At 51.5% G+C, this 11948-nt stretch overlaps 1 protein-coding gene and 1 pseudogene across 1 annotated transcript in view; both read left to right on the top strand.

Annotated features, from left to right (window-relative positions):
- Window positions 1–11948, top strand: part of LOC112104765 (UDP-glucuronosyltransferase 1-6-like) — a 106325-nt gene that overhangs the window by 29015 nt on the left and 65362 nt on the right. The window lies entirely within an intron of this gene.
- On the top strand, window positions 7971–11829 carry LOC112123066 (annotated as a pseudogene).

Raw genomic sequence — 11948 nt, 5'->3', positions numbered from 1 at the left:
TTGCTGCAGAGTAAATGGGGGAAGCTAAAAACACAAAAGAGTAAAGTTCAGCAAGAGAGAGAGAAGCAACCAACTTAACCATAAAGTTATTTATTGAATAATAGTGATAACCTACACAAGGAGAGCTAAACCAACATAACATAAATTATTAAAGGTTAATACCTAAGGTAGAAAGGAAAACAGAGAGAGAGAAAGAGGGGAGGATCTCACCCACTCCATGAGGCTTGAACTCGTCGGGGTTCCCAGGTGATAGTGGTAGCAGAGGGTCCTGAGTGCTGGAGACAGGCAGAGCCCCCAGCACGATTAGTCAGGAGAAGATGGAGTCCCAGTGGAACTGATGCATAGTTTGGATCTAAGCTTCAGAACCCTGACTAGAGGGTGAGTAGGGATTTTTGTAGAGAAAATACCATTGTTCAAGGGAGAACACTAGATTTGTTTATAGGTAAGCTGATGACTCAAGGGTTTTCTTTAGGCTAGACAATAGGAGCTGATCACTCTTGGCTATGGGTGGTGTTTTCTTCCAGGGAGCTCACAATGCAACTAGGCTGCTTCAGTATTTGGATATCAATTAAGGATTCATTACTAGAATTGGTCTGATAATTGCTGAGCTGGGTGTGTGCAGGCTAATTAGCATCTGGAGCAGAGATTCCCATGATGCAGTGCTTCCCTGCTTTTTCTGGTCCCAGAATTCAGTGTGGTTCTCTGTTCTCCATTCTGTATGTAAATTGAGATGTCTTCCTGTCCCATCTTTCATGCAGATGAGGCTAGGGGAGTTGTCTCTGCTCTCCATTCTGTATGCTAATGGAGATGTCTTACTCTTGTTACCCTTGTCAGGAGGGGTCTAGGTGTGTCTCCCAACACCCTTCACTGCTCTCTGCAAGTTTTTTCCTCTGATGAGTTTTGGTTTAAGCAGAGGCTGGGGGTGGGGTGGGGGTGTCTTTCATGAGTCAGGCTGGATACTGCACCCTGGTTCCCCAAGAACACAGAGGTGTCTGGTATCATCCCAGAGATGACACATGGAGCAGTCACATGACCCCCCATTTAACATTGTACCCCCTCAGTATCAGCTGGCACGAGTCGTCCCTGGTATGAAATCAGTTGGTTTAACTGCTCATTTGGGGGATTTAAACCTTCAGTCCTCCACTTGGAGTGTGATTGCTCTGAAGTTATTTTGATAGCTCTTCTATCTCAGGGCTTGTCTACATTACGAAATTAGGTTGAATTTATTAAAGTCGACCTTTATCCCGATTTTACAAAATCGATGCTCTATGTCCCCACTATGCACATTCCGTCGGCGGAGTGCATCCCCACTACCATGGCTAGCATTGACTCACGGAGCGATGCACTGTGGGCAGCTAGCCCACAGTTCCTGCTGCCGATTGGAATTCTGGGTTAGGTTCCCAATGCCTGATGGGACAAAAATATTTTTACAAGGTGTTTTGGGTACATATCGTCAGCCTCCCATGATGCACTTGGCTCCTCCATCCCTGAAAGCAATGGCAAACAATCATTTTCGCGGCTAAGCCTGGGTTACTTGTGCAGATGCCATAGCACAGCAAGCATGGACCCCGCTCAGCTGTACGCTGCTGTTGTGAGCGTCACAAACACCTTGCGCATCGTCCTGCAGTATTTGCAGAGCATAGTCAGGATCCGCTGCACGGAAGAATATGGTGCCATGCAAATAGCTGTACTGGAAGTCATGGAATGGAGCAATTTGCACATGCTGGCAGCAGCAGCCGAGCTTATTGACACAGTGGATTGCCACTTCTGGGCCCGGGAAACAAGCACAGACTGGTGGGACCACATCGTGATGCAGGTATGGGATGAGGAGCAGTGGCTGCATAACTTTCAAATGCGTAAGGCCTCTTTCGTGGAACTTTGCGAATTGCTTTCCCCAGCCCTGAAGCACAGAAATACCAAAATGAGACCTGCTCTGACAGTTGAGAAGTGAGTGGCGAAAGCCCTGTGGAAGCTTGCAACGCCAGATTGCTACCGGTCAGTCGGAAATCAGTTTGGAGTGGGTAAATTTACCATGCGGGCTGCTGTGATCCAAGTAGCCAGGGCAATCAATTCACGTCAGCTGAGAAGGGTAGTGACTCTGGGAAACGTGCACGACATAGTGGATGGCTTTGCTGCGATGGGGTTCCCTACCTGTGGTGGGGCGATAGACGGAATGCACATCCCTATCTTGGCACCAGACCATCTTGCCAAAGAGTACATAAATGGGAAGGAGTACTTCTCAATGGTGTTGCAAGCGCTAGTGGATCACAGGGACCATTTCACTGAAATCAACGTGGGATGGTCGGGAAAAGTACATGATCTTTAGGAACTCCAGTCTCTTCAGAAAGCTGCAAGAAGGAACTTTCTTCCCAGACCAGAAAATTACCATTGGTGATATTGAAATGCTAATAGTTATCCTTGGAGACTCAGCCTACCCCTTGCTCCCGTGGCTCATGAAGCCATACACAGGCAGCCTGGACAGCAGTAAGGAGCAGTTCAACCATAGGCTGAGCAAGTGCAGAATGGTGATAGAAAGTGCCTTTAGACGTAAAGGGGCACTGGTGCAGTTTACTCACTAGGTTAGCCCTCAGCGAAAGCAATATTCCCATTGTTGTTGCTGCTTGCTGTGTGCCACATAATATCTGTGAAAGTAAGGGGGGAAAGTTTCTGGTGGGGTGGGGGTTGAGGCAGATTGCCTGGCTGCCAATTATGAGCACCATAATTGAACACCAGCGCAATAAGAAGAGCGCAGTGAGGCGCACTGTGTCTCTGAGAGGCTTTGAAAACCAGTTTCATGAATGATCCAACACTGATGTGACAGTTCTGTGTGTTGTTCTTTACCAACCTGCCCCCTTTTTCGCATGTACTGCCCTGTAAAGTAAACCCCCACCACCGATAGTGTGCACAGTGAATAAAGAGCCTGTTGTCCTCTATTCATGCATTTTTATTATGCTAACAAACACTGAACAGAGCCAGCAATGAATAGCAAAGATAACCCAGGTCTAAGGGCCTGATAACACAGTGGGGGAGGGTCAAGGACATGTAGCTTATTACAATTGCACTGTCTAGCAATCAAAGCCGTGGGAATGAGAGCTTTCTGCTCCATGAACCATCCCCTGGAGTTGAGTTCAAGGGATAACGGAGCTTCACCCCCTCCCCCCCACACACATTCTAGGACATCTGGGAAAGGAGGATATGGATCTTGGTGAGGAGGGCAGCTGGTTCATCATTGGGTGCAGTGGGACTCTAAGGTCTAGCTGCCTTTCCTGCACCTGAACAGACGCCTCAACATGTCTGTTTGCTCCCCCATAAGCCGCAACATCTCCTCGTGCATGTTACGCTCTTGTTCCCTGCTAGGGTGACCAGACGTCCCGATTTTATCGGGACTGTCCCGATATTTGCTTGTTTGTCCCGCGTCCCGACCAATGTTAGGTCGGGACACTGGACAAACAAGCAAATGCTCCGGAGCCCAGAACTGCTCGCACCCCCCTCCCGCCCCGACTCCGCCCCCTCCTTCCCCCATTGGCTCCCTCCCCAAATCCCCGCCTCTTCCCCAGATTCGCCATTCCTCCTCCCTCCACAAGCGCTGGAGGGAGGCCCCAGAGACGCAGGGGGAGCGTGGGGCCGTGAGTGAGAGTCCGGCCTGGCCCCGAGCAGGCAGGACTCAGTCGGGCGATAGGGAGAGGAGGGGGCGGCCCGCGGGGCCAGGCAGCGGCTCTTCTCCCCACCTGGGCAGCCGGACTCGGGAGCAGCCGCTGCTGCAGCTCCCACTGCCGCGGGGGAGGAAGCGGCCAAGCACGTGGCGCTCGGCGGCTGCGGCTCTGGCGCCCGGGTCCGAACCCCCCGAGCCCGGGCCTGTTGCGGGGACCCAGCAGCGCGCACGCTGCACCCAGCCCCTGGCCAGTCGCGTCTGGGCTGCTGCCCAGCTGGTGCAATCCCGCGGCGGCCCCGGGGTGGAGGCATCGGCAGCCCAGCCCCGTTCGTTCCCCTGCGGGACCCGAGCGGGACGGGGGGGCTGGGGCCTGCTGCCCCCACTCCGGGGCCGCCGCGGGATTGCACCAGCTGGGCAGACGCGACTGGCCAGGGGCTGGGCACGCGCAGCGTGCGCGCTGCTGGGTCCCCGCAACAGGCCCGGGCTTGGGGGGTTCGGGCCTGGGCGCCAGAGCCGCAGCCGCCGAGCTTGGCCATCGGCCGCTTCCTCCCCCCGCGGCAGTGGGAGCTGCAGCAGTGGCTGCTCCCGAGTCCCGCTGCCCAGGGGGGGGAGAACAGCCGCCGCCTGGCCCCATGGGCCGCCCCCCTACTCTCCCTACCGCCTGACTGAGTCCTGCCTGCGCTCGGGGCCAGGCCGGCTCTCACTCACCATGGCCTCATGCTCCCCCTGCGTCTCCGGGGCCTCCCTCCAGCGCTTGTGGAGGGAGAGGAGGGGGGGTTGTTGGTTTTTTGTTGTTGTTTTTTGCCCTGCCCCCCCGCGTCCCGATATTTGACCTGGGTGATCTGGTCACCCTATTCCCTGCATGCTTTCCTGCCCTCTTGGTCGGTGTGCATGCTCTTCGACAGTGTAAGCCTCCATGCATTCAGCTGGGCCCTGTCAGTCTCAGAGGAATGCATCAAACAACAGAACATGTCTTCCCTTGTCCGCTTTTTTCACCTTCTAATCTGGGACAGCCTTTGTGCTGGTGTGGAGGAAGCGCCCACAGACAACGTTGCAGCTGCAAGGAAAAACATACATTGTTGAAAACAAAAGGTTAACTCCTGCAATGAATGAAACACTTCACAGCAGTAAATACATTCCCTGAGGTACACGGCCACATTTTGTCTTCTAAAAGAAGCACCTACCAGTAAGGTACACCACATGGCAGAGCACTGGCAGCAGATTTCGGTTTGCAGGCCGGCATGGTAAGCACACACAAAAGAGTAGGTGGTGTCAGGGCTCACCCGGGGACATTTTTTGGTGTGGAAACTCTTGGCACATAAAAAGGCTTTTCCGGGGAGCATCCTTTGCGTAGCTGGACTGGCCGCCATTGTATCCCAATTGTTTACCTCAAATTAAGCATTACCCACAACTGCATTTAACCCCTGTAGTGTTATTACAAGTGTGCACTCACCAGAGGTGCCTTCCCCCGCATCACAGTCCCGCAACAGTAGGTCCTGGGAGGGGAGTGGCTCCAGAGTTAGGAAAAGGTCCTGGCTGTCGGGGAGAATGGATCCTCCGCTTGCCTGCTGCACATTCTCCTCCTCTTCCTCATCAACAATGTCCTCCTCGTTGTTGCCCATGGCTGCCTGAGGCCCCTGGGAGGTATCCACGGAGAGTGTTGGGGTACTGGTGGGCTCCCCACCTAGAATCGCATGCAGCTGCTCATAGAAGCGGAATGTCTGTGGCTCAGCACCAGAGTGACTATTCATCTCCCTTGTCTTCTGGTACGCTTGCCAGAGCTCCTTTATTTTCCCACGGCACTGCTGTGTGTCCCTGGTGTAGCCTTTGTCCCCCATGTCCTGTATGATTTTGGCATAGATGTCAGCATTTCTTCTGCTGGTTCGGAGCTCTGCCTGCACAGACTCTTCTCCCCACACAGCAATCAGATCCAGTCTCCTGTATGCTCCACACTGGAGTGCGTTTGCGGACGTGGGCAGGCATGGTCAGCTGTGGTGGTGAGCTCTCCACACTGATCAAACAGGAAATGAAATTCAAAAGTTCCCACGGCTTTTCCTGTGTACCTGGCTGAAGTGCAGTGGAGTTGAAAGTGCTGTCCAGAGCGGTCACATTGGAGCACTCTGGGACACCTCCTGGAGGCCAAACCCATCAAATTACATTGTGCTGTGTCTACACTACCCCTAATTTGACCCGGGAAGGTTGACTCGAGCGCTACTCTTCTCGCCAAAGTGGAGTACAGGCGTTGATTTTAAAAGCCTTTTAGGTCGGCAGTGTAGACCAGCCCTTAGCTATCCAAATTTTCAAAAAGCCAATACTCAGCTGGTGTAAACTGACTTCAGTGAAACTATGGCAATTTACAGCTGCTGAAACTCTGGCCCATAACGTTCAAGACGCACAAAAAATCAAATTGGAATTGGGTTATCATACTATAGGTTCATAGTGTGTTTCCCCTGGTCTAGCTTTACAAAAGGAGAATGTTTAGAAGGACTATGGGGAAAAGAAAGTTAGCTGCAGTGATCTTGAAACTACCTAACTGTGGCATAGCTAAAAGATACAGGGTTACAGGTTTGTAGAAATTTTGGTGGCGCCTAGAACCTGCCCCCCCCAAACTCCGCCCCCCCCCACCTGCCTAAGGCTCTGGGAGTGAGTTTGAGTGGGGGGAGGAGGTCTGGGGTGCAGGCCCTGGGCTGGGGCAGGGGATTGGGGTGCAGGACGGGTGAGAGGTTGGGCTCTGGGAGGGAGTTTGGGTGGGGGAGGGAGTCTGGGATGCAGGCTCTGGGATGGAGTTTGGGTGCTGGGTGCAGGCTCTGGGGGTGCAGGAGGGGGTGAGGGGTGCAGGCTCTGGGATGGAGTTTGGCTGTAGGCTCTGGGATTGGGCAAGGGGTGGGGGTGTAGGGAGGATGAGGGGTGCAGGCTCTGGGAGGGAGTTTGGGTGCAGGCTCTGGGAGGGAGTGCAGAGGGCTGGGGTGCAGGCTCTGGGAGGGAGTTTGGGAGCAGGAGAGGGTGTATGGGAAGGGGGTTGGAGTGCAGGCTCTGGGACGGAGTGTGGGTGCTGGCTCTGGGCTGGGGGTGGGGGTGCAGGCTCTGGGAGGGAATTTGGGGACAGGAGGGGGTGCGGAGGGAGGGGGTGCAGGCTCTGGAACGGAGTTTGGGTGTAGGTTCTGGGCTTGGGCAAGGGGTGGGGATGTAGGAGGGGGTGAGGGGTACAGGCTCTGGGAGGGAGTTTGGGGGCAGGATGGTTTGTGTGGGAAGGGGGTGGGGGTGCAGGCGCTGGGACTGAGTTTGGATGCAGGCTCTGGGAAGGAACTTGTGGATGGAAGGGGTGCAGAGGGAGGGGGTGCAGGCTCTGGGAGGGAGTTTGGGGGTGGGAGGGGGTGCAGAGGGAAGGGATGCAGGCTCTGTGAGGGAGTTTGGGGGCAGAGGGGGGGTGCAGGCTCTGGGAAGGAGTTTGGGGGATGGAGGGGGTGCAGAGGGATTGGGTGCAGGCTCTGGGAGGGAGTTGGAGGGCAGGAGGGGGGGCAGGCTCTGGGAGGGGTTAGTGGGGTGCGGTGCTTACCTGGGGCTCCTAGGCAGGGCAGGCCGGGAGTCTCCATGTGCTTCTCCCCCCAGGCACTGCCCCCGCAGCTTCCTATTGGCCACAGGGGCGCTTGGGGCAGGACACAGACCCACCCCGCCCAGGGGCTGCAGGGAGGGGCCGGCAGCCACATGGAGCGAGCAGGCAGGAAGCCGCTCAGCTCCGCTGCGCTGCCGGTGGTGAGTGGGGCCCCCGGGCTGTTTTAAATGGCCCGGGGGATGCGCGGGGTGGGGGTTCCTGGGGCGGAAAGCGGGGCCGAGGGAGAGACCCGGCCTCAAACATTGCTGGAGCCGGGCCCCGGGCCAGGGATACTCCTGGTGCCCAGGCACCACGGGCCCATAGAACTCGCCGCCCATGAACAGATCATGTGGAAAAGAGAGAAGATAGTTATTCATTAAATTTACGCAGACCCATATAAGGTGAAGCTTCTACCTTGAGGCCAATAATCTCCCATTTGAAAGGGTTATTGCTTATAAAGTGCTTCCTGGAAACTGTTGTTTAATTGTAAAACAGTAAACATTGACCCGAGAAGCTAACACCATTTCACAGCAATGCAAGCAAATCAAAGCGGCAGCCGGGGGGGACTCTGCAGCTCTTCGTTTCAGTTTCTGCATTCAGAACTTTCTTAGCAGAATGTTTTGTTTTTCTTACACTGAGATAGCTCCTGGGATTAGATCTCTTTATCCACCCATGATAAAGTTTCTTCCGCTGTTAATATTTGTGGGCTTTGCTGAAGGGGGGAAGCTGTTGGTGATGCCTATGGACGGAAGTGCCTGGCTGAGCATGCGTCTTATCGTGGAGAAGCTCCATCAGAATGGGCACGAAATAGTCCTTGTGGCACCAGAAACTAATCTGTTTTTGAAATCAGGCAAGAATTTCACAATTAAGACCTATCCAGTGCCTTACAAAGATGAACATGTGGATGCACTAATGGAGACTTTTGGTAAAGATCGCTTTGTTGAGCAACCTTTTTTAAATGTTGTTATTTCACTATATGAAAGTCTAGCACTAGCATTCCAGATGCTTTTCCAAAGCTGCAAGAGTTTGTTGAGCAACAAAGAACTGATTCGATATCTCGAAGAAAGTCAATTTGATGCCATCCTCACAAAGCCAGTTGGCATATGCGGGACAGTAGTTGCTGAGTATCTGTCTCTCCCTTCTGTGTTCTTCTTACGTGGATTTCCATGTGACTTAAGATCCAAGGCAACTCAGTGTCCAAGTCCACATTCTTATGTCCCAGGAATGTTTACTAGCAACACAGACCACATGACCTTTACCCAGCGTGTGCAGAACCTGCTACACAGCACACTGGCACTGCGAGCTTGTATTGCTCTCTATTTGCCATTTGAACAACTGGCTTCTGAGTTTCTTCAGAAAGAAGTGACTGCATAATCTCTGAGGCTAGGTCTACACTACCCGCCTGAATCGGCGGGTAGAAATCGACCTCTCGGGGATCGAATTATCGCGTCTCGTCGGGACGCGACAATCGATCCCCAAATCGACGCTCTTACTCCACCAGCGGAGGTGGGAGTAAGCGCCGTCGACGGGAAGCCACGGAGGTCGATTTTGCCGCCGTCCTTACAGCGGGGTAAGTCGGCTGCGATACGTCGAATTCAGCTACGCTATTTGCGTAGCTGAATTTGCGTATCTTAAATCGACCCCCCCCCCCCCCCGTAGTGAAGACCTGCCCTTAGATCAAGGCTCTGTTTGGCTAATGAGACTAGACTTTGTATTCGAGTATCCCAGGCAAGTGATGCCCAATATGATCTTTGTTGGTGGATGAAACTGTGCTGAGTCAAAGCACCTGTCTCAGGTATGTACATTCTGTTTGCCCTTTATCAATACTGGGCCAAATCATGACATGGGCACTCAGGAGTGTGAAGTCCAGCCAAGCTTCTTCCATCCTTAGGTGGGTGGGAGGCAATCTCTGGTCAGTGCCCATATACTGCAGGGGTATTACCCAACATTCCTGTTTTGGGAGCAGGGGCTTCCTGACTGAGTGACAGCCAGACACACAGGAAAGGGACAAAGCAGCCTTCTAGGCTCCCCCAGCACTGGAACTGAAGTTGGCTGACAGTTCTGAAACTGAATTGTCAACTACCAAAGAAGGCCTTAGGGCTGAAAGAGCCCCTCACCATTCCCTGCTGCAAGAAATAAGTCTATAGGAGGGGATCTTCGCTGCAGGATGCCATTAGAAACACACTCATGGCTTTGTGTGTTCCTTGTTCCTGCCTGTCACATGACAGGCCCAACTATGAAAGTGTTCCATTCTTTTTGCAATATATTGTGCATTTAGTGTGGCAGGTGTGATCATAAACGCACGGAGGCCCAGTGCAAAGCCAAAGATGGTAGAGGAACATGTTTTGCACTAAGCCAGCCAACCTTTCCTACATTAGATGTTAATTATATTAAAAGGTAACTGTTTGATAGCAATAGCCTCTATGGTCCACAGCAGAGAACTGCAGGTTAAAAGTGTTTCCCCCAGTCACAGGTTTGGGAGCCAGGACTCAGTACCAAAACTTAGGACTGTTTTGTCCAAATCGGAACAGTTAGGACAAATGATTATCTGAATGACGTTTTCAGCACTGGAAGCAGTTGTAGGATGAGAGGGAGAGGCACAACAGGATACACACAACGCCTCCTCAAAAGAAAGAGTTGTATTATTGAATGTATAAATGATCAGTCACCATTCCTCAGTTTTGCCATCTGTAAAATAGGTATCAGTACCCACCTCACAGGACTGGCCTAAGACTGGATCACATGTTTGTAAAACACTTGTGTGAGAGTCTCTTATTGTCTGAAATATTCTGATGAAAGCCACTATAAGAACACAAAGAATTTTTTACATTGAAAAGTAGGATGGAGGCGAGGGGAACTACAGACGTATGTGTTATTTGTGGGGGAGTTTACCATGGTTTTCAAAGCCTTTTTCATGCCTGCAGGAATTAGCGCAGACATGGGGCAACTCCGTTAGCACAAGCTGGATCAAGGTATAAATTGCACCTTCCTGGGCTCCAGGGGAGATTGCCTTGAGGGAGGACAGACAGTGGTGCCACCAGCCACATACTAAAAGGCTTCTGCTGAAGTGGAACACTTCTAAGTGCTAGTTAGGGCTTAAAAAGTAGTCCTGCCATGTGGCACTGCTCAGGGGATGCACTGAATCTGCAGGGGCCCCAATCTCCCTGGCCACAGCTTTCTGTAGCTAGCCCCACCCATTTTGTGAGAGGGTCAATAAAGGGGAAGCTGCTGCTGTCTGTCTGCCTGCCTGTAGTGGCAGACTTTCTGCCAGCAGAATCTCCAAGAGCAGCTAACAACATAGACCCTGGACTGAATCCAGGGTAAGCTGTATAGTGAAAAGGAATGCAATTTAACATCCTCCCATTTCTTGCATATAAGCTCTGGGGATTGCCACACTGAATCAGATCAACAGTCCTTCTAATCCAGTATCACATCTCTTAGGGCCTGATCCACACTAACCCCCCACTTTGAACTAAGGTACGCAACTTCAGCTACGTTAATAACGTAGCTGAAGTCGAAGTACCTTAGTTCGAACTTACCGCGGGTCCAGACGTGGCAGGCAGGCTCCCCCATCGATGCTGCGTACTCCTCTCGCCGAGCTGGAGTACCGGCGTCGACGGCGAGCACTTCCGGGATCGATCCCAGAAGATCGATTGCTTACCGCCGGACCCGGAGGTAAGTGTAGACCTACCCTTAGTGTAAGATGCTTTAGAGGATACTGCAAGAAACCTAGTAGTGGACAATAATGGAATAACAGAGCTGTGCAGGGAATGGAAATTCTGTTTTGTGGAGGAATTTGATATTTTGAAATTTGTTTTTATTTCAGTCAGGAACGAAACCAAAAGTGTTAATTCGCCATGAAAGACAATTCTGAAAAAAAAAATTAGATGGATTGAAATGTTTTGTTTCCATTTTGACTTTTTTGTTTATAATATCCAATGTAACACAAAATTTAAACAAATGTGAAACCAAAATCTGTTCCAAAAGAAAATAATCAAACCCCTCAGTTAATGCTTGCCTTCTGGCTGTAGAATAAAGTTTTGTATCCCTACTGTTCTAGTCAAATGTAACTGTGGATGGTCCCACTGTCGGGAGAAAAATTAGGGCATCCACCTCTATTGCTTTCATAGTCTCCTCACAGCTTCCAATTTTTTTTTCTTCTTCCTCTTAAAGCTGTTTCTCGTTTCATTCCAGGGTCATTTTATCTTTAGAAAACTAATGATTTCTCAATTTTCAGTGTTTACTGACTCTTACAATTACAGCAATTAATATTCCCTTGGGGAGGGGAAGTTGGATAGTGTAGCTTTTAGAGCTAGACTTGGGTACATTCTTTTCGCTTTACTAAGAGCTTAGGCTGCCAGCTCATGTCAAGCTATCCAACAGTTATCAATGAGATTTAAAGACCGTGAAGATTTCTTAATTGAAGGGGTAATAGTTGCCTCAATATGAAGCCAAAATGAGCAAAACGTGGTCGGATGTTTGGTGCAGCCAGTCACTAACCTTTTAAAACTGAAAATAGCTTTTGAATGCAGATCATCACTGATTCTACTTTAATCTCTTCTTTTTCCATTCCAAGATTATGTGACATGCTTGGCCTGATCCAGTACATGTGCTCAGGGGCTGCCTGCTGGGGGGGACAGGGGAAAACAACCTCCCTTCTAGCTCAGTGGTTAGAGACCTCTAGTTCAAGTTCCCCCTCCACCT

The sequence above is a fragment of the Terrapene carolina genome, unplaced genomic scaffold (assembly GCF_002925995.2).
Source record: "Terrapene carolina triunguis isolate 2854851 unplaced genomic scaffold, T_m_triunguis-2.0 Scaffold173, whole genome shotgun sequence".
Taxonomy (NCBI): domain Eukaryota; kingdom Metazoa; phylum Chordata; order Testudines; family Emydidae; genus Terrapene; species Terrapene triunguis.
This window is presented reverse-complemented; position numbering and strand designations above follow the sequence as displayed.